Source organism: Ochotona curzoniae, unplaced genomic scaffold, assembly GCF_017591425.1.
Source record: "Ochotona curzoniae isolate NIBS_2020 unplaced genomic scaffold, NIBS_Ocur_1.0 contig_883, whole genome shotgun sequence".
NCBI lineage: Eukaryota > Metazoa > Chordata > Mammalia > Lagomorpha > Ochotonidae > Ochotona > Ochotona curzoniae.
The window spans coordinates 46587444-46608841 of NW_024466599.1; the positions used below are offsets into that span (position 1 = coordinate 46587444).

A 21398-nucleotide genomic window follows, 5' to 3' on the forward strand; every position below is an offset into this window, starting at 1 on the left:
TACAGTTTATGTTGCTTGCCTGCTCAGCTGGTGCCAACCCAAGCAAAACCTAATCTTTTTCAGTGACCTTGCGAGCCCAAACTGAACAATCACACCAAGCAGTTTATTTTATTGTGTGCTTCCGGTAATGCAAGAGTTATTTCTTCTTTCACTTATGGTTTCTATTCATACCTGGGAGGACGAGCAGCAAGAGATTGGTTAGAGGATAGAGAAGAAAAGGGTGATTTATGTGTGGTATGCACACTGATAAGTAATTCAGTGCCTAGCATCTTCTTGTGCCATTTCCTTCTTTACACCAAAGACTATTTGAATACTTGTATCCTTAAAATTGATCCTTTATACAGATACTTCTGTTATATACTTAATCCAGGAAGTCAAATGGAAGGAAAATAACATTGGGTCAGAATAATTGTGGTGCAGTGAATCAAGCCACTTACAGTGCATCCCATACTACACTCTGGGCTGTTGTCCCTTCTTTGTACAAATGGCTTGGGCAAACGGCAATTAAAGGGTCAAGTGATTGAGTCCCTGACACTCACAAGGAACAAAACTCAGTAGAATTCATGACTTCTGGCTTAAATTTGGCTCAGCCCTGGCTATTGTGGCCATCTGCAGGGTATGAATCAGAGCTGGACAATGTCTGTCTTTCCCTCTCTGTCACTCTGCCTTTTAAATAAATCTTTGCTTTTCTTTAAGATAGAAACAATGATATAAAATTGGTCTTTAATTACTTTTTCAAAAGGCACATTTATTTTACTTGAAAGAGTTTAGAGAGTGGGTCGGGACAAAGAGATCTTTCATTTGTTTGTTCACTCCCCATGACTACAAAAGCCAGAGCTGAGCAGGTCCAAGACTGGGAGCCAGCTTCTTTGGGTCTCTCATGAGCGTGCAGGGGCCTGATTGGGCTATTCTGTGCTGCTTTTCCAGGTCATTGGCAGGAAGTTGGATCAAAAGTGTAGCAGCCATGCTCACTTCGGCAGCACATATACTAAAATTGGAATAATACAGAGATTAGCATAGCCTCTGCACAAGGATGATATGCAAATTCAAGAAGTGTTTCATGGTTTTTGGGCCAAACTGGAGACCATTATGCTAAGGGAAATGAGCCAATCCCAAAAGGTCAGCTTGCTCTAATAAAAGGTAATGTAATGTCAAATCTAAGGATTTTACCTGGGAATTTTACCTTATTGTACTTTGTAGCTATTTATACCTTTTGTAATAAGATCTTTTATGATTTTATTTCTTTTTTATGTATTTATTTTTATTGCAAAGTCAGATAACAGAGAGGAGGAGAGACAGAGAGGAAGATCTTCCATCTGATGATTCACTCCCCAAGTGACCACAACAGCTGGTGCTATGCCAATCCAAAGCCAGGAGCTAAGAACTTCCTCCAGGTCTCCCACACAGGTACAGGGTCCCAAGGCTGTGGGCCATCCTTGACTGCCTTCCCAGACCACAAGCAGGGAGCTGGATAGGAAGCAGGGCCACCAGGATTAGAACCAGCACCCACAAGGTGCGTACAAGGTGATGACTTTAGCCCCTAGGCTACCGCACCAGGCCCCGTAATAAGATCTTGTGATGCAATTTATTAACCAATCATCCATAACAGATTGTAATCACCTGAGATTGTCAGTGTCCCTGTAATTGCTACTGCCCGTAAGTAACGATGATCCAGTCTTTATTGTACTTTCATTAGTGTCACATGGGATGCACACTGGCATTTATTCCTAGAGGAAGACATTGGAGTCTCCTTTTCACCACTCTAGGGTCACACTGATACCTTTGTTACATGCTCATCAATTTCATGGGAATGAAGGTTCACCATTTTTTTCCCCACGGTGGACTGTACCTAAGGGAATGCATAATGGAAGTGTAGTGGAAATTAATATTTTCATAGGTAGAAACAGAGAGAAATAAGTCTGCATACATGCAGTGCAAGGATGGACTCACAGTGAAATGGCTGATGATCTCCTCCACTGCTGGGGGACACCTCTGTGGGAGCATGCTGGACTTGTGAAAATTCACAAAAGATACCCATTGCAAGACTCAGCTTTAGAGTTGATTGTCAAAGATGAATTTAGAAAGCAGTTGACCCAAAGAAGCAATGAGATATGGTTAAAGTAAGTGTTTCTTTTCTTAAAATTAACCTCTGAGGAGCTCCTTGTGTAACTTGTAACTTTCAGGGGTAAACATTTGATACTCCCCTGTATTTTGTATTTTCCATTTCTTGTCATCCTTTTTTCAAAAAATCTTTGGGCCCGGAGAGGTAGCCTAGCAGCTAAGGTCCTCACCTTGTACACACAGGGATCCCATTTGGGTGCCAGTGGCCCTGCTTCCCATCGACCTCCCAACTTGTGCCATGTAGCTTTTCCTTCATTCTGTGTTTGATTCTGGTGTAGAAGCTCAGCTCAAACCCCATTCTAGCCTGATGTGGGCACCTCATTGAGACATTTATAATTTATATGAATCACGAGACATTCCATTCATAATTCATATGAATCTTCGCCAAACTGGCACATCTGTAGAACTTGAGTTTTATCCCTTTCTTTGTATTCTATTCACTCAGTCCAGACCTTACTACTTCTAACCAATCTATCTCATCTGGGAAATAGTGAATGAGGAAAGGTACCGAATTCTGAATGAGAGGTTTGTAGAGAATATTGCAGATTATTTCTCTTTTATAGGAGATAAATGAAAATGTAGTGATTTGATTTAGAATAGGCAAGTTTTAAAGATACTGATATCTTCCAACTACTGCTTTACTCTCCAGTGGCCACAACAACCAGGACTGGCCCAGATCAAAACCAGGAAACAGGAATTCCATCTTAAGTTTTCCACAAGTACTTGAACCATCATTTGTTGCTTCCTAGGCACATTATGAGGTACCTGGATTGAAAGTGGACCATCATGGGTCACAAACATTGGCTTAACCCATTTTGCCACAATACCAACCCCAAGAACAAATGATTTTTAACACATAAAATTTGAGTTTGTTGGTTAGTAAGGGCTGGCTATAAGACTTCATTAAACTTTGTCATCCAGAGTTAGAAAAATCAGCTGGGTTAGAAAGATTTATACTACTCATGGAAATTTATATTAATCATGAAAGTGAGTTGAATGGATTAACAAAAATTTTTGAAACGGATCTTTAAAAAGACAAAATAATTGTTGTCTTTTCTGAAATTGGCTGCCTTGAGGGAGATCCCTAATGAGGATCATGCCTCACAGAGAGAGTTACTTATGTTGCATTCATTGTCAGATTGCCAAGTCTGAGCGTGAGAAGGATGAGTGAGAGCACAGGGTATCCGTAGTTAGTGTCTTTTGAAACTGCAACCGATCTCCAGGCTTACACCTACTGCTGTGCTACCTTGCTGAAATATCGCATCATTTTCCTCCAAAAATCTGATTTTCTTTAGTATATAAATAGTTGAAACAATTCGATCAGTACTCTACAATTGTTCTTTCCCACATTCTATCATTTTCCAGGCCACCTTTTCCCTGAATCAGTCACAAACCCTAAATAGCAGCTATTTTTTGCCTCTTTGTTGTTCCTTGGCTACTCTATAGGCTCATCAATCTTTGGCCTTTTGTTCTAGTTATGTCTTCCCTTCAAATGCTTTTCCTTTCGACTTTAAAAGTTGGGCTAGAGATCTACCTGTTTTGACACATCTCACATCAAAAGCTGCGATTATTTCCTCTACACTCCCAAAGCATGCTGTTTTTGATCTCTGTTATACTATAAATCACATTAGCTCCATAGAATTATTTTTAAAATTCTGATTGCCATGCAGCTACATAGTAAGCAGAATAAAACACCTTTAACTTACAGTAAGATACAGCTTACCATCAGGTCTTGGGTGTCTGTCATAACCAAAATTGTAATGCATTCTTTAACTTAGGAAACCAAAGCCCAAGATTTTAAAATGGCATATCAAGACAAATTTTTACATGTGGTATATAATGTATGATTTCACTTCTTAATTTCATTAAACCAGAAATAATGGACGGGATGCTGTCCTTGTACTGGCCAAATAGGTATTGAACCACTATCTCTAGGAGCCTAGAAAATATGTAAGAAAATAGGCATTTCTTGGGACCGTGCACCTGTGTGGGAGACCCAGAAGACGCTCCAGGCTCCTGGCTTTGGATCAGCTCAGTTCCGACTGTTGTAGCCATTTGGGGAATGAATCAGCAGATGGAAGATCTTCCTCTCTGTCTCTTCTCTCTGTATATCTTACTTCCAATAAAAATAAATAAATCTTTTTAAAAAGAAAATAGATATTTGACACAATGATTTAAAAATTGGCATGGACCCTAATTAATTATGTAAAGATTATCAAAAATATAATAACAATGGAAAAAAAGTAAAATTGGCATTGAAACTGTGAATAGTATCAGAGACACAGGGCCAACTATTCTTGGAGGATAGATACAGGGAAAGACTTCACAGGGGTCTAGAAAGAAAAAGATGGTCCAGGTAGAGAAAATAGTAGCATATTATTGATGATTCCAAGTTTCAATTTAAACTTTGTGTAATTGTGGAACTGATGAGCTCATCATCCATTCACCTCTGGTAGATTTTTCAAGTGTTCGTACGTCTGTGAATGGTGTGTGTGTGTGTGTGTGTGTGTGTGTGTGTGTGTGTGTGTGTGTGTGTGTATGAGAAACCCAAGCAGGGCAGTGCTTTAAGTTAAGAAAAGACTGTTAATTCATGGTACTCACCAGGGAACGTCTGGGAGTCTACAGATAAACCTGTTCTCAATGATGAGGAGGTCACAGGGCAGAAGAGTCATTTTGGCTTAGTCTGCAAGCCCTTAAATACATTTCATGCTGACGCACATTCGTTGCCTCATGGTGCCAGCACTGACGGAAGGGAGGGGGTGACAGTTCCTATCAGAACGGCATTCTGATGTAGGACATGCGCAATAGAAAATGAGAGGAAGAGGAGCACTGATACGGTCTGGACAGGCTGCTTTTTTGGAACACCAACTCCACCTGTTAATGCTTTCTGCTCACCTATCATCACCTGGACCCCGAGGGGGAGCTGTTGTGTTGTTACCTACCCTCCCCGCTCTCAAGACCCCATAAAAGCCCAGGTGAAACGGGGCAGGGACTCCAGGTCTGGTGCTGGCTACCTGCTGGCTAGCGTGTTTCCCACACACTCATTCTGAGGACGGAGCAGCTCCGGCCGTTGAGGCCATTTGGAGAGTGAATCAACAAACAAAAGTTCTTCCTCTCTGTCTCTCCTCCTCTCTGTATATCTAATTTTCCAATAAAAACAAAATAAATCTTTAAAAAAGATTTATTGTTTATGCCGTATTGGTGCCTGTGCTTAAAAAGCTTTTGATATAAGAGGCAAGAAGCTAGAAACTAAATATTTGGTTTAAAAACCTAGAGAGCAGTAGTGTGAAGCTGACTCTGAGCATTGTTGAGATTCAGTGCCAGGGAAGGTTTAAGAGAGTCTAAGACAGACCTGGAAGTATACTACAGCATTGACAGAAGCATCACTGTGAACATGGTATCATGGACGCATCCAGCTGGAGGGGCCTAAGATGAGAGAGGGTGGTGGAAATATAGAGGAAGGAAAGGACTGTCATCTAGAAACTTCCACTAGAACTAAAATTTTACATCCACAGATTTGCACCTGGAAGTCTTTTTTTTAAAGATTTATTTTTATTATTTTTTCATTGGAAAGGCGGATATACAGAGAGGAGAGACAGAGAGGAAGGTCTTCCGTCCCGCAACGGGCCGATACTATGCCGATCCGAAGCCAGGAGCCTCTTCCGGGTGCAGGGTCCCAAAGCTTTGGGACGTCCTCGACTGCTTTCCCAGGCCACAGGCAGGGAGCTGGAAGGGAAGCGGGGCTGCCGGGATTAAAACCGGTGCCCATATGGGATCCCGGGCGTGCAAGGCGAGGACCTTAACCACTGCGCCACCGCGCCGGGCCCAAGTCTTTTTTTTTTTTTAAGACTTATTTATTTTTATTGGAAAAGCGAACATACTGAGAGGAGGAGAGACAGAAAGGAAGATCTTCTGTCCTAAGGTTCATTCCCCAAGCGGCCACAATGGCTGGAGCTGAGCCAATTTATTTATTTTTTTAAAGATTTATTTTATTTTTATTGGAAAGGGGGATATACAGAGAGGAGAGACAGAGAGGAAGATCTTCCGTCCGATGATTCACTCGCTAAGTGAGCTGCAACAGCCGATGCTATGCCAATCCGAAGCCAGGAGCCAGGAGCCTCTTCCGGGTCTCCCACACGGGTGCAGGGTCCCAAGGCTTCGGGCCATCCTCAACTGCTTTCTCGGGCCGTAGGAAACTGGATGGTAAGCGGGTCTGCCAGGATTAGAACCGGCAACCATATGGGATCCTGGCGCATGCAAGGCAAGGACTTTAACTGCTATGCTATCTTGCCGGGCCCGCACCTGGAAATCTTACAATCTGTGCATTAGACATGTCTTGTAGGGAACTAGGGTGCTTTTTTTTCCCTGTGACTTTTCAACAACAGTAGAAGCTTTGGAATGACTGCCTTATGCACTGGAGAGCTAGGAAACTACTGTTGTGTTGCTTTGGAACAATCAAAATTAGCATCTCCATTTCTGCACTTGAAATGGAGAAGACACCAAAGTTGCAGCTATGTGAAGATTCCACATATTTAAAGAACATGAAAGAGTCGGCACTGAATACATTACTGATCTGTAGTAGTGACTTGAAAAGAGAACTGTGCTATTATCATTAAGTCATTATTTTAAAGCCTTATGTTTACATGATTTCCGTTGTCCTTCAATCCAGTGTATGTTAGTTATATCCTATAGGATAGACTTAAGCTACAGGAAATTGTATCATTTTAATAAATGTCTATTCAAATGAATTGTTATTGATGATATATATCTATCTCATCACAAATACTTAATAGCTTTGTACTGCTATACTGTTGATAGAAACTATAGACTTTATGTATAGTTCTTCAGTTTTTGCATTATGATTTTTTTCTCTTTTATTGTAAAATTCAACTGAGGACTCACATCCCTGATACTAGCAGCTAGCTCATCCAGGCCATGAGTGTTCTTCGGCCTTTTCTGATTTGTTGTATTTTGACACTTTTTTAAAAAGTACCTCTCAGTTCTTGTATAAAATAACCTTTGACTTATGATTCATAATTATATTAAGGTTATGCATTTTTGGCCAGAATATTACAGGAATGGTACGTTTTTCTCCTTTGTAGGATCAACACAGACATGACAGTGCATACTTACAATGGTCTTAAGCAAGGTGATATGTTGAGTTTTCCAATGTAAAGCTACATTTTGCCTCTGTATCATTAATCTGTTGAGGGAGGCATTTGTGCAAGCTATGCAAACATTTTGTTTCTCCTCAAATTTTCATTTACTAGTATTGGTGATTATTGGCTTATCTTTGCTTACAATACTTAGTTTCTCAATTCTTCTTTATTCTGCATTCCTTTTTTTAAAAAAAAATAGTAGCTTACACACACACAAAAAAAGAAAGAATTACTTGTTTGAAAGACAGAATGTCAGAGACAGAAGGAGAGAGAGAGATCTTCCATTGGCTTGATTACTGTCCAATGGCCTCAACAGCCAGGCCAAGGCAGGAAGCCAACACCCCATCTGGCTCTTCCTCATGAACAGCAAGGTCTAAGTGCACAGGCCAACGTTCACTGCTCCCCCAGGTACACTGGCAGATAGCAAGATGAAAAATAGAGCAGTTGGGACTTGGACCTGCACTCCAATATGGGATGCTGGCATTGTTTAACCAGCAGCAGCATGGTAACACTAACCCCTGGGGCATTATTTTTAATTTCCTTAGAACTTGAAATTATTCTCTAAGAAACTTCTTTTTTTTTAAGTATTTTTAAATTATTATTTAGTTTTATTGGAAAGTCAGATATACAGATAGAAGGAGCAACAGAGAGGAAGATCTTTCATCCAATGATTCACAATGGCCAGAAATGAGCTGATTCGAAACCAGGAGCCTGGGACCTCTTCCAGGCTGCCCATGTGGGTGCAGGGTCCCAAGGTCTCAGGCTGTGCTCGACTGCTTTCCCAGGCCACAAGCAGGGAGCTAGATGGGAAGCAGGACCACCCGGATTAGAACTGACACCCGTAAGGAATCCTGGCAGGTGCAAGGTGAGGACTAGCCACTTGGTTACTGGGCTGGGCCCAAGTGCTATCACTTTTCCACTCATTTTTATTCACTTGTTTATATATCATACTATGGAAAATAATGTGACATTGTCGTTGTTACTCAGTGTGTCCCAGCTTTGGTGTTGGGACACTCTTTCCTACTGGTGCACGTTCTTTTTCAGCAAGCTGCTTTTTTTGTTTGTTTGTTTGTTTGTTTGAGCACTTGGTTACTTTGTGACATCACAAAGATTACAAGGTGTACTGGGTGGTGTAAGGATCGCTATCCCAGACTTGTGAGCAGCACCTCACTCGGAAATTGTGCTTCCTTTTCTTGAAACTTAGTGTTGGAAACTCAGATTGAAACACTGTTGCCATGTCCCCCGGGGAAGCCATTGCTCTAGACTCTAGATCTTGGAGACAGAACTAGAAAACACTTGTGTATAAGGTGACATTACTTATGTATTTATCCGGGTATGTTAAAATTAATTCCTACTGACATTTTCAGATCGAATTTGACAACATCATGTTCAGGATAACATTTCCCTATTCTTATTAAGCTCTCTGTGACACAGAGAAATCTGGTTCTTATTTTCTATGTTCCATTACCCATTTGATCACTTTCTATATATATGTAAATTAGATCCCGAATAGGTAACTCATTCCTTTGTAAGAAATAAGTTTTCTAACTAAAGTGCAGTGTTTATGGAAACTATCCTTTCTCTTATAATTTCAGCAAAAATAATGTTTTCTGAAGTAAATTTAGGTCAATTTTTTCTCTTCTCCCAAATTTCATTTGTAAGATAGTTGACTCATTTATGGTAGTTTTTGTTTTACTCTCAAATCCTGATCTATTTTTTTAAACTGTGATACTAATTCTCTGTATTATGCAGAAGGATGTGGGTTTAGCAAATGTATAGAATCATTTATACACCATGAAATTCATGAAACCAATTTCAGCGGCCTCAAAATACTCCCAATTGTAAAATGCCTCTTTCACCTCCTTATATTCTTGATTTAATTTTTATCTCAGTAATTTGCCTTTAGGACATTTATTGCCTCAAACAGAATAATATGTTCACTGTTAGATATGGCTTCTTTCACTTAGTAAAGTCTATTTAAGATCCATTCTTGTTATGCAAATTGGTAGGGTTTTTTTAAAATTATTATTATGTAACAATATACTATGGCAAGAATACCTGGATTTAATTATTTATTCATCAGTCGAGGAACAGTTAAATTGTTTTTGGAATTTTGCAATTATGAATAAGCCTTCTTTGAAAGGTCCACATAGAGATTTTCGTGGACATATGTTTTCATTGTGTAGAGCAGTACCTAGCAGTAACAATTCTGGGTCTTACAAAAGTGAATGCTTAACTCCATAAGAACTTGCCTAAATGTTTTCATTGTTTTTCATAAGCTCTGCATCATGTTGTATTCCCACTAGCAATGTTTGAGAGTCCTAGTTTCTTTATAGCCCTCTAGCATTTACTGGTATCACCATACTCATTATAGACTATTAAAAATAGTAACATTTAAAAACTCAGTAACACCAATGGAGTATCTGGGCTGCAGTTTGAATCCAACCCCTGTGGGTTCCAAATTCAAAAAAATATTCCCCAAGGACAGCTCTTGTGGATTTTGTTCATATATCTGTTTCCTTCTTTGTAATTTTATTTAAAATTTTGAATTTTATGATACAAGTCTTTAGAGTCTTGGATTCCCCCTCCCCTCCCATTTTTCACCTCACACTGATTTTCCCCATATTGTCACAACAGTACGGTCCTTCATAAGGAGTTACAATTCCATTAATCTTCTATTTAAGTCTTTAAGCTGATTTTTAAGAGTAATGAATTCTTTTGTCTCAGCTAATCATGTCACTGTCAATGATGTAAGAGATAATAGGATAGTTATTAGGAATTGTTTTTCTGTAAGAGGAAGATAAATTCTGGAGGAATCAGCCAAGAAATATGCAATGTGTTTTAGGGGTATCTGGACAGGAATTAACATTGCCCATTTCCTCTAGGACACAACCACATGGAGAGCAAATGATTTTGGCTTTGTATATGCCATATCACACATTAGATGTGTGTGTGTGTGTGTTTCTTGAACAAAGTAGCTGTCTTTTTCTCTACAGAATAGGGTGCTCACAAAATAATTATCCCCGCAGTTTTAACAGAGGTGTGGAGAATTGAGAAAGTCTAGCAAGAGTCAGACAATCTCGGAATCTATGAACATGTATCCTCAGCAACTCCTGTGGGAACTTTAGACAAAACTGGAAGAAGTTCAAATCGTTTGGCCTGCCTCCCCCCGCCCCCACCTCTTTTTTAAAATTTCTTTTTCTGGGATACTCTGGCCAAAGACTAACAAGCAGTGAAATGGCAAAAGGCAGGCAGCAGGCAGGAAAAGTAGCAGCAAATGGCTAGGGTAAAACACAAACTGTATGATTAGGCTCTGAATAATCAAGAATTGGATTGGAGCTTGTTATACATATTCCATGGTCATAATTTGATATTTGCAACAAAAAGGAAAAAAAATCCTCTTAAAAAACAAAACAAAGCACAAAAATGTCAGCGTTGACTGGGCATGTCTACCTATCTTTTCCACTCAAAAATATTACTAATTTGCCTTTCCAGTTCTTTCCGTGTGATCTGGTTAGTGGCACTTGGCATGTTGGAGGGAAATAGGAGTGATTCACATTATCATTTTAATGGTGCATGGAGTTTTTTCATTATGTAGTTGGTTCACATACATCAACATTTTAAATTTTGGACATTCTAAAATACATTTGGCAAACTGCTAAGGAGAAAACCGTCTGTGAGCCTGCAGGAATGGAAACCTGGTCCGTGTCTGAACAAATGCAGAAGCCCTGTGCGTGCTGTTCAGTTTCATAAGTTATGTAGCTTTGTGTGACCTTTTTAAAATTATTCAAGTACTTTTGAAATATCATTAAAAGGTGATCAGTGGTAATTGTCTTAACGATAGTATTCACATAGAAAAAATATTGTTAAGCAGAACCCTTTCTTAACCTCTGATTTGATTTTTAAAAGCCCCTTTTAAAGAGGCTAGACATTTGAGAGTTACTTATTAAAGGCCAAATGAAAACACAACGTGCAAAGGGGCTTTTAATTTCGTAATGATTCAAGCTTCTGAGCATAAAATAAGACCTGAGACCCACTCTTAATTCTTTATAGATTGATTCTGCAGTTTGTACGGTATTCAGTGTCCTTACTTTGGATTCGAGGGCTGGAGCAGGTGGAGATTCTGAAATAAATCAACTGCTTTATATTTTATCATCAGCAATAAAAGGTCCAATAAGATATGAAGTTTCAGAATTATTTATACTACTTGACCTGTTAATATGGGTAGCTGAAAGCATATCAGCACTGAAAAGAGAGAAAAAAAAAACCTTCTTTTATTGAATAACAACTATGCCAGATAATATGTGAGATTCTTTATATCTATTATATCTCAGGGTTCAAAGCAATCCTATATATTATTTATAATTATCATCTTTCACCTCAGTGAAAAGTAAGGCTCAGAAACCTAAAAACCATTCAAAAGCTAATTGCATAAATACAAGGCTGCAATTAAAATAGGTCTGGTTCCCTTAAAATCTGCATTCATTCCACATGTAGAGTTGGTCCCTTTGATAGCATGACTGTATCTCTTAGTCTACTTGTCACTACAACAGACAGAAAGCACGTCTGGGGCAAGGAAATGATTTATTTCCGTGTGTGATTTGAAGAGTCGCAAGTTCAGATTCAGGCCCCATCCGTCTAGTGGCTGGTGTAGTTTAGCTATGAGAGTGGATGCATCAAGCTGTAAAGCCAGGAATGAGAGTGCCCGAGGGAGCCCACCTGGGCTGTGTGACCAAATCAGAGCACAAGCATTCCCTTCTGAGGGCAGCCCTTCAGTGGCCCGCCAGACCCACTTCTCAGGCGCCGCAGTTAGATCCAGTCATCACCTTACTCTGTCAGCCATGTGCACGAATCCCCATTGACTCTCAATGAGAAAGACTTCGAGATTTTAATGTCTGCATCAATTTGGGGAAATCAAGTCCTGCTCAACCCATAACATTGTAGTAGAATGATTTGTATCAATTAAAATGATTTTGCAGCCCAAAGACGGGAATTGGGAAATCTAAGCTGATCTTGATTTCCTGTGATGAGGAACAATGGCTTTGCTTGTCGAGGATTCTCACGCTAGGATAACCAGGAAGCGCTTTCTATGCTTTGAACCTCAGTGTTTTACCGCTTGCATGGAAAACTACAAAATGTCTGTAGGACTTCAATCAGCATACTTCTCTGTAGAAAAATCTCCCCCCAAAAAATACATACCCCTTACGCCCAGCAAATACAGGAGGTTATTTTTTAACAATTGTCAAAAATATAAAAGGATACTCATTTCAGTACTATTTATAATAGTGTAGAATTTTAAGTCACGCAAATGCTGGGCTGTGAAAAATGCAAAAAAGTTATAGGAGCATACATATTTTGATATTTTATCAAGTCATTAGGAATATATTAAAAGTATTTACTAACAAGTGAAAATTCTAAGGAATGCAGTTTTAAGGTATTTTACAAATAGGTATTAAATCAGTAAACAAAATAGTAAATTCAAAATTATGTACTGCTTATGAATGAACATTATCCAAAACAGAGATCGTGAACATGTAATTTACTTTCAGTAAAAGTAAACATTGATTGAAGCAGAAGAGAGAGAGAGAGAGAGAGAGAGAAAGAAAGAAAGAAAGAAAGAAAGAAAGAAAGAAAGAAAGAACGACCGACCAGCATGTGGCATCTTTCTGTCTGTAGTGTGGACATCCACTGTGGGTGCCAGTTCAAGTTCCAGCTGTTTCACTAATGATCGAGCTCTCTGCTAACGTGCCCGAGGAAGCAGCAGAGGATCGCCCGAGTCCTTGGGCCCCTGTACCAATATTGCAGACTTGGAAGAAGCTCCTGATTCCTGAGTTCACATTGGCCTCAGAAATCCCCTCCACATCATATCACCGAATTCTGTTCTCTGATATTAGCTGATGACTATGATACGCCAGATTATTCTATACCTCTTTATTATGTCTGTGCTTTGACTTGATAGAAATGAGTCTTTTTTTAAGGCATTTCTTTATCTAGCTAACTTTACTTAATATGTTTAGGAACTCCAATCATGTAGCATATTAATTGTTATTTATTAAAGCTATTTGTTCTCTTATGTGCATACCAAGAAACTTTGGATAGTGAGTTGATGCGCACACTGATATTATGTCCTTTCCTATAGAGGTGGGAACATTTCTGATATACCTCTGAGTAGGCCTCCTGAGTCATGTGGTATGCATGCATCCAGCCTTGGGGGGTGTCATCACTTTTTCAAATTAGCTGCAGCAAGGAACAGCACTGTCAGCAGAGTATGGGAGATCTAGTTTTAATATCTTCATCATCTTTTTGGATGATCAATGCTTTCTAATTTTAACCACTCTGAAGGACATGCAATAATACGTTGTGTTATTCATTGCCATCTCTCAGAAAGCATAAAAAATCTATTTTCTCATATTTACTTTTTTATTTGTGAACTGTCTCTTCAAACTATTTGCATATCTGTAATTTTCTTTTTTATTTAGTGTCATATATTGGTTATGTTTCTATTCTAAATTCAGTTCTTTCATTAGATACATATATTTCAGTTATCTTTTGTTGTTCTGCTTCTATTTTTGCTCCCTAAATTGTGCCTTGTGATAGAAAATGTTTTAAGTTTGATGCAGTCCAATATATCCACTTTTCCCTTCCACTGGGGCTTTTGTGTCCTATGTAGAAAAATCCACAGCCTAATACCTAGTGTTAACTTATGGAGAGTTTGTCCTTCACAGCCTTTACAACAGGCTTGTAATTTTTCCATATTTTTCACATTTTCAGTTTTAACCCATAATAAATACTCGGAAGATATTTCTTTCTCCTCTTTTTTTTTAATTTTTTTTTTTTGATTTTTTACTTGAAAGGCAGATTTACAGACAGGAGGAAAGACGGAGAAAAAAGATCTTTCCTTGCTGGTTCATTCCTCAAATGGCCACAAGGTCCCGAGCCAGGAGCCAGGAGCCTCCTCCAGGTCTCCAATGAGGTTGCAAAGTCCCAAGGCTTCAGGCCATCCTCTGGTGCTTTCAATTCCTTTTTCCTCTTATAATTATATATAGGCTGTATAACCTTTTAAAAATGTTTCATGTTGCTGTTTTGTGTAGGTGTGTTTATGGACCTATTCTTTTTTCTGTGTTTTAATACCACAGTATTTTAGTTACAAAAGGTCTATCGTTAGACTCACGAGAAGTGTAAGGTTTTTGTGCTTGTCTTTCTAGATTGTTCTTTTGATTTAGACCTTCTATATCTCTATTAAAATGATGCCTCCTCCAATTTTTAAGATCTTATAATAATTTCTCTTATCATGTTTGTAGGATGATTCCTGTGAACTAGGTGGATCTTGGTGGTAGTTTTTTTCATTTTCCTTTTGCATTTTATTTATTTCTTTATTTTTATTTTCTAATTGTCCATTACTAGTACATGAATAAATGATTTGAGGTTATTATTTCATTTATTGCCAAATGCTTTTATTTATTCATTCATTTATTTATTAGCTATTTTTATGAGCTGGCTTACTGGTCTTGTTGATTATAAATATTATTGTTTTGCTTATCAACAATCACTAGTCATCAACAATTATCAGTGATTTGTAAATAATTAGCTCATTAATTCACCTGAAACATTTAGTTTTAATTTTTATATACATCTATTGTAAGTGAGCAATAGCAGTTTCACAATTTCCCCCTTATTTATATATATTTTTTCTTTTTGCTTTGTAACAATGACTGGACCTTTACAAAATGTGATTACTGGCTTGCAAACTCTTTTTCTTAGCTTTAATTGACAAAAACGCACCGTGCTTTATGTATGGCATACAATGGGATGATTTCATCTATACATATATTAGAAAATTAATAAAGTAAGACAATTCATCTATCACTTAACATACATACCAACTTTTGGTGATGAAGAGAACTTAAAATTTATGGTTAGAAATACATCCTTATTATTATTTATGTCACCATGCAGTATAGCAGATCTTCGGAATTTTTCTGCTGTGTCTCTCTGAATCTTTGCATTCTTTGCCAACATCTCCCATTTCCTTCACCGTGCAGCATCTAACAACCGTCACTCCACTCTATGATCTTTTGGGTTCAACTTTTCTGCTCTCTGCATGTGAGGTCATATGTTTCTTTCCATGTCTGGATAATTACAGACCATTTATATCCTCAAGATTCATTCATGTTTCTGCAAGTGATTTTCTTTTTAAAAGCTGAATAATAATCTATTCCATATACATGGTTACCACATTTCTGTTATCTAATGTAATTGCATTTAGGAAACACAGAATCATAATATAGTCATATATGGAAAGCTTTAAAATATGATATAATATTCATAGGACCCACAAAGTAGAACTAGAATCTTACTTAATTTTTTTTTTTAATTTTAGATGGTGTTTACATTGTTGATCAGGGTGGGAAGGGTCGAGGAGTAGGGGAAAGTGGATGAGCCCACTGTTTCCAAATTTTCTTTTTCTTCCTCCTGCATTTGGAGAAAGTGGAGGCATATAAGGAGAAGCCCCACCCAGCCTCCCAACTGCCTCAGTACCTGGAAATGGGAAATGGCCACCCAATATCCTCCCAAGGCCCCGATGTGCAGCATGCTCCAAGGGTAGAATCTTATTTTTTGAAGACTTATGTTATTTATTTGAAAGCAAAATTCTAGAGAAAGAGACAGAAGGAGCCACAGGGAGAAGACAGATCTTCCATCTACTGGTTCACTTCCCAAATGGCCACAATAGCCTGGACTGGCCCAGGTCAAAGCCAGGAGACAGGAGCCACAGCCAGGTCTCCCATATCCGTGTATGGATCCTGCTGTTTTGCCAGGTGCATTAGCAGGGAGCTGGATTGTCAGTGAAATAGCGGGAACTCCAATCAGTGATTTTAAAAGATGCCAGAATTGCAGACAGTAGCTTGTTATGCCACACATCGGTCCCAGGATATATCATCTACTGTTTGGGGACAATTGTACAGTCTTTCTTAGTTCTGTGAATTATTTCCTCTTACTGTGTGTATGTTGAATTGGTTATTAAATTCTGCACTTAATGTTGCAATTTTTTTAAGGATTTATTTCTTTTAATTGGAAAGGCAGATATACAGAGAGGAGGAGAGACAGAGAGGAAGATCTTCCATCCAATGATTCACTCCCCAAGTGACCACAACAGCTGGTGCTATGCCAATCCAAAGCCAGGAGCTAAGAACTTCCTCCAAGTCTCCCACACAGGTGCAGGTTCCCAAGGCTTTGGGCTGTCCTCAACTGCTTTCCCAGGCCACAAGCAGGGAGCTGGATAGGAAGCAGGGCCACCAGGACTAGAACCGGCACCCATAAGGGATCCTGGCACATCCAAGGTGAGAACTTTAGCTGCTAGGCCAATGTGCCGGGCCCAATGTTGCAATTTTTAGCATGTGAACTTACTCTAACTTCTTTTGGTAATAATTATTTAAATGTTTTTGAGACTTTTAGTCCGATATACAATCCTGAATAAGTTTTATGGTCCCTCTAATAGCACCACTCAGCAGTCTACAGAATTTAATATATATACTCTTACAGCTCAGTAAAGCATTTTATTTGAATCAGTTTTGGTGAATATGTTAAAAACTTTGCTTAGCTTTCTAGTATTTAGGAGTATTTTAAGTATTATTTGCTATTGATCTTTACATAATTCTTTTCTTTTTTTTTTTGTCTTTTCATTGCGTTTATTTTATGCAGAATTTATTCCAAGGCCATATATTTTTGTTTCTTCTGAGATATCTTTTTCTTTTGTGCTACGTCCTCCTCTGGCTTAGGGACAATCTGCTGCTTCTCCCAGAGGATCATCTCGATGTGGAGTAGGAGCTCATGTTCAGGTTGATATGGTCGTGGGCCTGTAGGTGCAGTGATCCATCTTGGGTGCTTTGTTCATCTGGATGTTTTCAATGACCAGGGAATGCACATCCAAACTTTTCAGTTCACCATTACTGTCTGCCTTCTTCAGCAAATACAACAGACACTCGCCACTCTTTTGGGACCACTGACCCTGTGTCCAACCCCACTTCATGGCCTGAGCACAGCAGCTGAGCACAGCAGCTAACCCCAGCGCTGACCGGAACTGAAGCACGGGACTTCATCAATGTGGTGTCTTTCAGGTACTTGGTCGTTTTTCAGATGTGCATGCCCTTGAGGGCCTGGGCAGTCCCCAAAATCTTCTTAAAGTGGACGTGCAGGTTCAAGCCCCTGTATGACTTCATGGGGTCCAACGAGTAGTGAATTCTTTCTGTACGAGGTCCCACAGGGCTACTTCCAGGAACACACGATTCTTCTTATAAGAGATTTTAATGATTGGATCAAGTTTTGCTACATGCTCCATAATTACTTGAAAACGATTTTGTGTTTTTGGTACATTACACTTGCATATCACGTGGTAAGGATAATCTTCACATAAAAGGAGTTTGGGAGGATTCCCTCTTGTTCAGTTGTTCTGAATATTTTGACAAGAGTTAAAATTAGTGCTTATTGAAAAGTTTCATGAATTCAGTAGTAAAGCCATCCAGTCCTGGACACTTTTTGTTTGGTGGGTCTCTATTACTGATCCAGTCTCTATCTTAACTATTGCTCCACTTAGGTTTTATATGTCCTCATGACTTAATGTAGGTAGATTGACATGTCTAGAAATCCATCCACTTCGTTTTGATTTTCCAATTTGTTGACATATAACTGTAGTAATTCTTGGTGATTATTTTTATGTTTGCAGTGTCTGTTAGTGCATTTTTCTTTTCATCTCAGATATTTTTGTTTTGGGTCTTTTCTCCCTTTTTGGTTAAATGGGGGTAGTTTTAATGAGTACTCAAAGAGAAAGCTCTTAACAGTGTCTTATATCAACACATTGTCTTATTATCTTCAACTTTTTGACATTACAAGTATTATTTATCTCTTCTCAGTATCACATAATTTTTAAGAATAATTGAGTGAGGCAATTTAATCTACCTGATTTCCCTTCCTTGGTATTTTTTGTATAGTATTGATGTTATTCTTTTTAGCTAATAAATTTCTAAGCAAAAAAAAAAAACTGTGATGTATGATAATTTAATTACAGCACGTATCATGTGACTCCTAATGTATTTTCATTATTCTTATGTAAGCTTCAGTGGTAATGATAATATAACCCTAGGTCTATAGGACATGGGTCTTTGAAACCTATGGACATTATAATAATATCTTAGCATCCAGGTTTTGGCTTCTGATTTAACTCCACATTGATTGGAGATTGTATGCTTGATGATTTTAAGCCTTTGAAGCATTTGAAACACTTCATGAAACTTTAGTTATATGCAGAATATGTTCTTTGTGTTGAAATTACTCTCATGCATTTGAAAAAATGTATATTATGTGCTTATTTAGAATTTCCTAGGTTTACTAAAACAATTTCAGTGTTCATCCATTAGGCTTTATTTTCCTCCAATTCTAAAGAAATTTGCTTTTCTTACACTGTGGATAAACTAACAATATATTTGAGAATTGGTTATTTCCTTTTAACTTTTGGAAGGTATGTTTCCTCATGGCATTAAATTTAGGTGTTATTTTAGTTTCTAAACTGACAGCAATGTCATTTCATTGTCTTCTGAATTTATAGCTGAAGCCGAGAAGTTAGCTTTTGTTATTATTGTTGTCTTCTGAAAAACTGTACTCTCCTGAAACTTTGGCTGCTTCATGATTCCTTTTTAAGTTTGTTTCATCTCACTTTCTATAATATTCTCAGGTATGATTTGCTTTTACTTTTCTACCTATAGTTTGCTGAGCTTCTTGAATCTGTGGGTTTATGTCTTTCATCCTTTGAAGACAGGTCGAACTTTTAACATTATTCTTTTAGAAATGTGTGTGTTTCTTTTTTTTAGTTTGCATTTATTTGAAATTTCAAATTATGTTTTAAATGACTATTGAAAGTAGAATGAAAAAAAGAATGCTGGCACTAACAGGCTTATCTTCTAAAGTGAAAAGAATACAATAATTTTCACAATATCAAATAAGTAAAGTTGCTGAAGTGGCTGAAATCTGGGCATGAGGGAGCTAGAGAGAAGAGAAATCATATGGACAGTAGTCAAAAAATATCAATATAGTTGCATCATTTTGTATCTTGGCTTACTTTGCACCTCTAAATTTCTCTCTTCTCTAAAAAAATTTCTCTGGTCTCTTAATATATTTTATTGGTTAAATTTACTAATTTATTCTTAAAATTCTCAGCTATTACTATGTCAGAATTTTAGACACAGTTTCACTGTCTCTCACCTTCCATTTCAATATTAACCAAATTTTTCTTGCTATAATTGCCCAGTTTTAAGTGATCTCTTTATGGACTGCAGATAGATGTGTGTGTGTGTGTGTGTGTGTGTGTGTGTGTGTGTGTGTGTGTGTGTGTGTGTTTATGTTTGCACTGTGTGTATGCATGTTTATGTACATATGTATGAATATGTTTGTTGTGTATTTATATACTATACCTTATTAGGATTTCCTGTGTATCTTACTTGCTATTTTTTGCCTTGTGTTTTCTTCAATGCAGATCATTTTCTCTGATTTTCATTCTCATTTCTAATGATTTCTAAAGGTACATGTATCAATTCTTAAAGTCCTTAGTTTTTTTTAAAAAAATGATTTATTTATTTCCTTGAGAGAATTACACAGAGAAAGAGACAGCTAATCAAAGGAGATCTATCCATTGGGTTACTCCCTAGGTATGTCTTTCTTTAGCTAGAACTTTTTTTTTTCCCTTTTGCCTGGTACATGCTGGTAAATAGCAATCTCATTGTAAATCTGTATTCAACACTGAAAATTCCTGGGCAAATCAGAAGATTAAAAACCAGGCTACAGTTTCTGTGAAAGCCAGTTTGCTTCTGGTTCACCTCAGACTGCAGCCACTGGCAAGTCCAACCCAAATAGGATTGGCATCTCTGAGTCTCTGCCTTTGGTATTCTGGGGACTGCAACCAGTAGAATCAACCAGATCTCTTAGCTTCATTTGCACCTCTGCTTTCAGGTACACGGCAGGCTGTTTGCCTCAAAGTTCTGAGTGTTGAGCCTCGTCTCTTAGATACCTGACATAGTTTTAAATCCAACTTGGTAATTCCTCACTCTCCTTTTAGCTAATACTTGTAAGAAGATTAAAAATATTTAAGCTTACTTCAAGGTTATTTGCTTATTGTCTGCTGTTGGGTGAGCTTACCCAACGTATTCAGAGCAGTTCCTTTGAATAAATGATAGTGGGGCAAATGGGTAGCCATAGGCAACCAAAATGAAGGGGTTTTTGTTTTCATCAATGAAAGAGGAGCTTATTAAAAAGAGATTTTGTAATTCTGAATGTATGTATTTTTCATTTTTGTAAGTGCCAAATTTCCTTATTTTAAGAATTTTGAAGATAAATACATAATTAAACATTTAATTGTGCTGAAATCTTTTTCTTAATCTTAACTAACGCTTTTGATCTTGAAGCGCTTATGTATCTTTTACTTTTTTCTTGTCCTGCTTCCTGTTTTTATTATTTAAAATCTTCCCCTTCCATTAGTTTGTTTACTGTGTCTTTCATTAATTGCAGTGAAGTACAACATGAAATATTTTTCTGATTTCTGCTATTACAATATATTTAACATAGAGTTATTTTAATAAGCATGTTGTTGTTGTTCTATTTTGACCCAATAGCCAATTCATCAATCAATCCCATTAATTTCTCTAAACACACCTTTACTTCTGAGTCCTGATATCATTTTTTCTAACTTGAGCCCCCTTTAAATTTTTTTAAAATATAAGTTTTCTCTCTGGGCTCATACCTTGGTGGCAGCGATATGGGTAAACACACCAAGAAGCTCAGAATGGTGGTGAAGGTGCCTGTCCCTGGGAGACGGTGAGGCAGATTGAAAGCCATCAGCATGCCAAATGCGCCTGCTCGTTCTGTGGCAAAACCAAGATGAAGAGGTGTGCCCTGTGCATCTGGCATTGTGGTTCCTGCATGAAGACAATGTCTGGTGGGGCCTGAATGTGCAACACCACTTCCGCCATAACAGTCAAGTCTGCAGTCAGAAGACTGCGAGATCCCGGCGCGGTTGCACAGTGGTTCAGGTCCTCACCTTGCACTCCCGGGATCCCATATGGGCGCCGGTTCTAA

At 38.1% G+C, this 21398-nt stretch overlaps 1 non-coding gene and 1 pseudogene across 1 annotated transcript; one reads left to right on the top strand and one right to left on the bottom strand.

The window, feature by feature from the left end:
• Positions 1-964: 964 nt before the first annotated feature.
• LOC121165451 lies at positions 965-1068 on the top strand. Its single transcript, XR_005885242.1, has one exon. It is a non-coding gene; the product is annotated as a U6 spliceosomal RNA (small nuclear RNA).
• A 15914-nt stretch (positions 1069-16982) lies between these two features.
• LOC121164944 lies at positions 16983-17497 on the bottom strand (annotated as a pseudogene).
• Positions 17498-21398: the final 3901 nt, after the last annotated feature.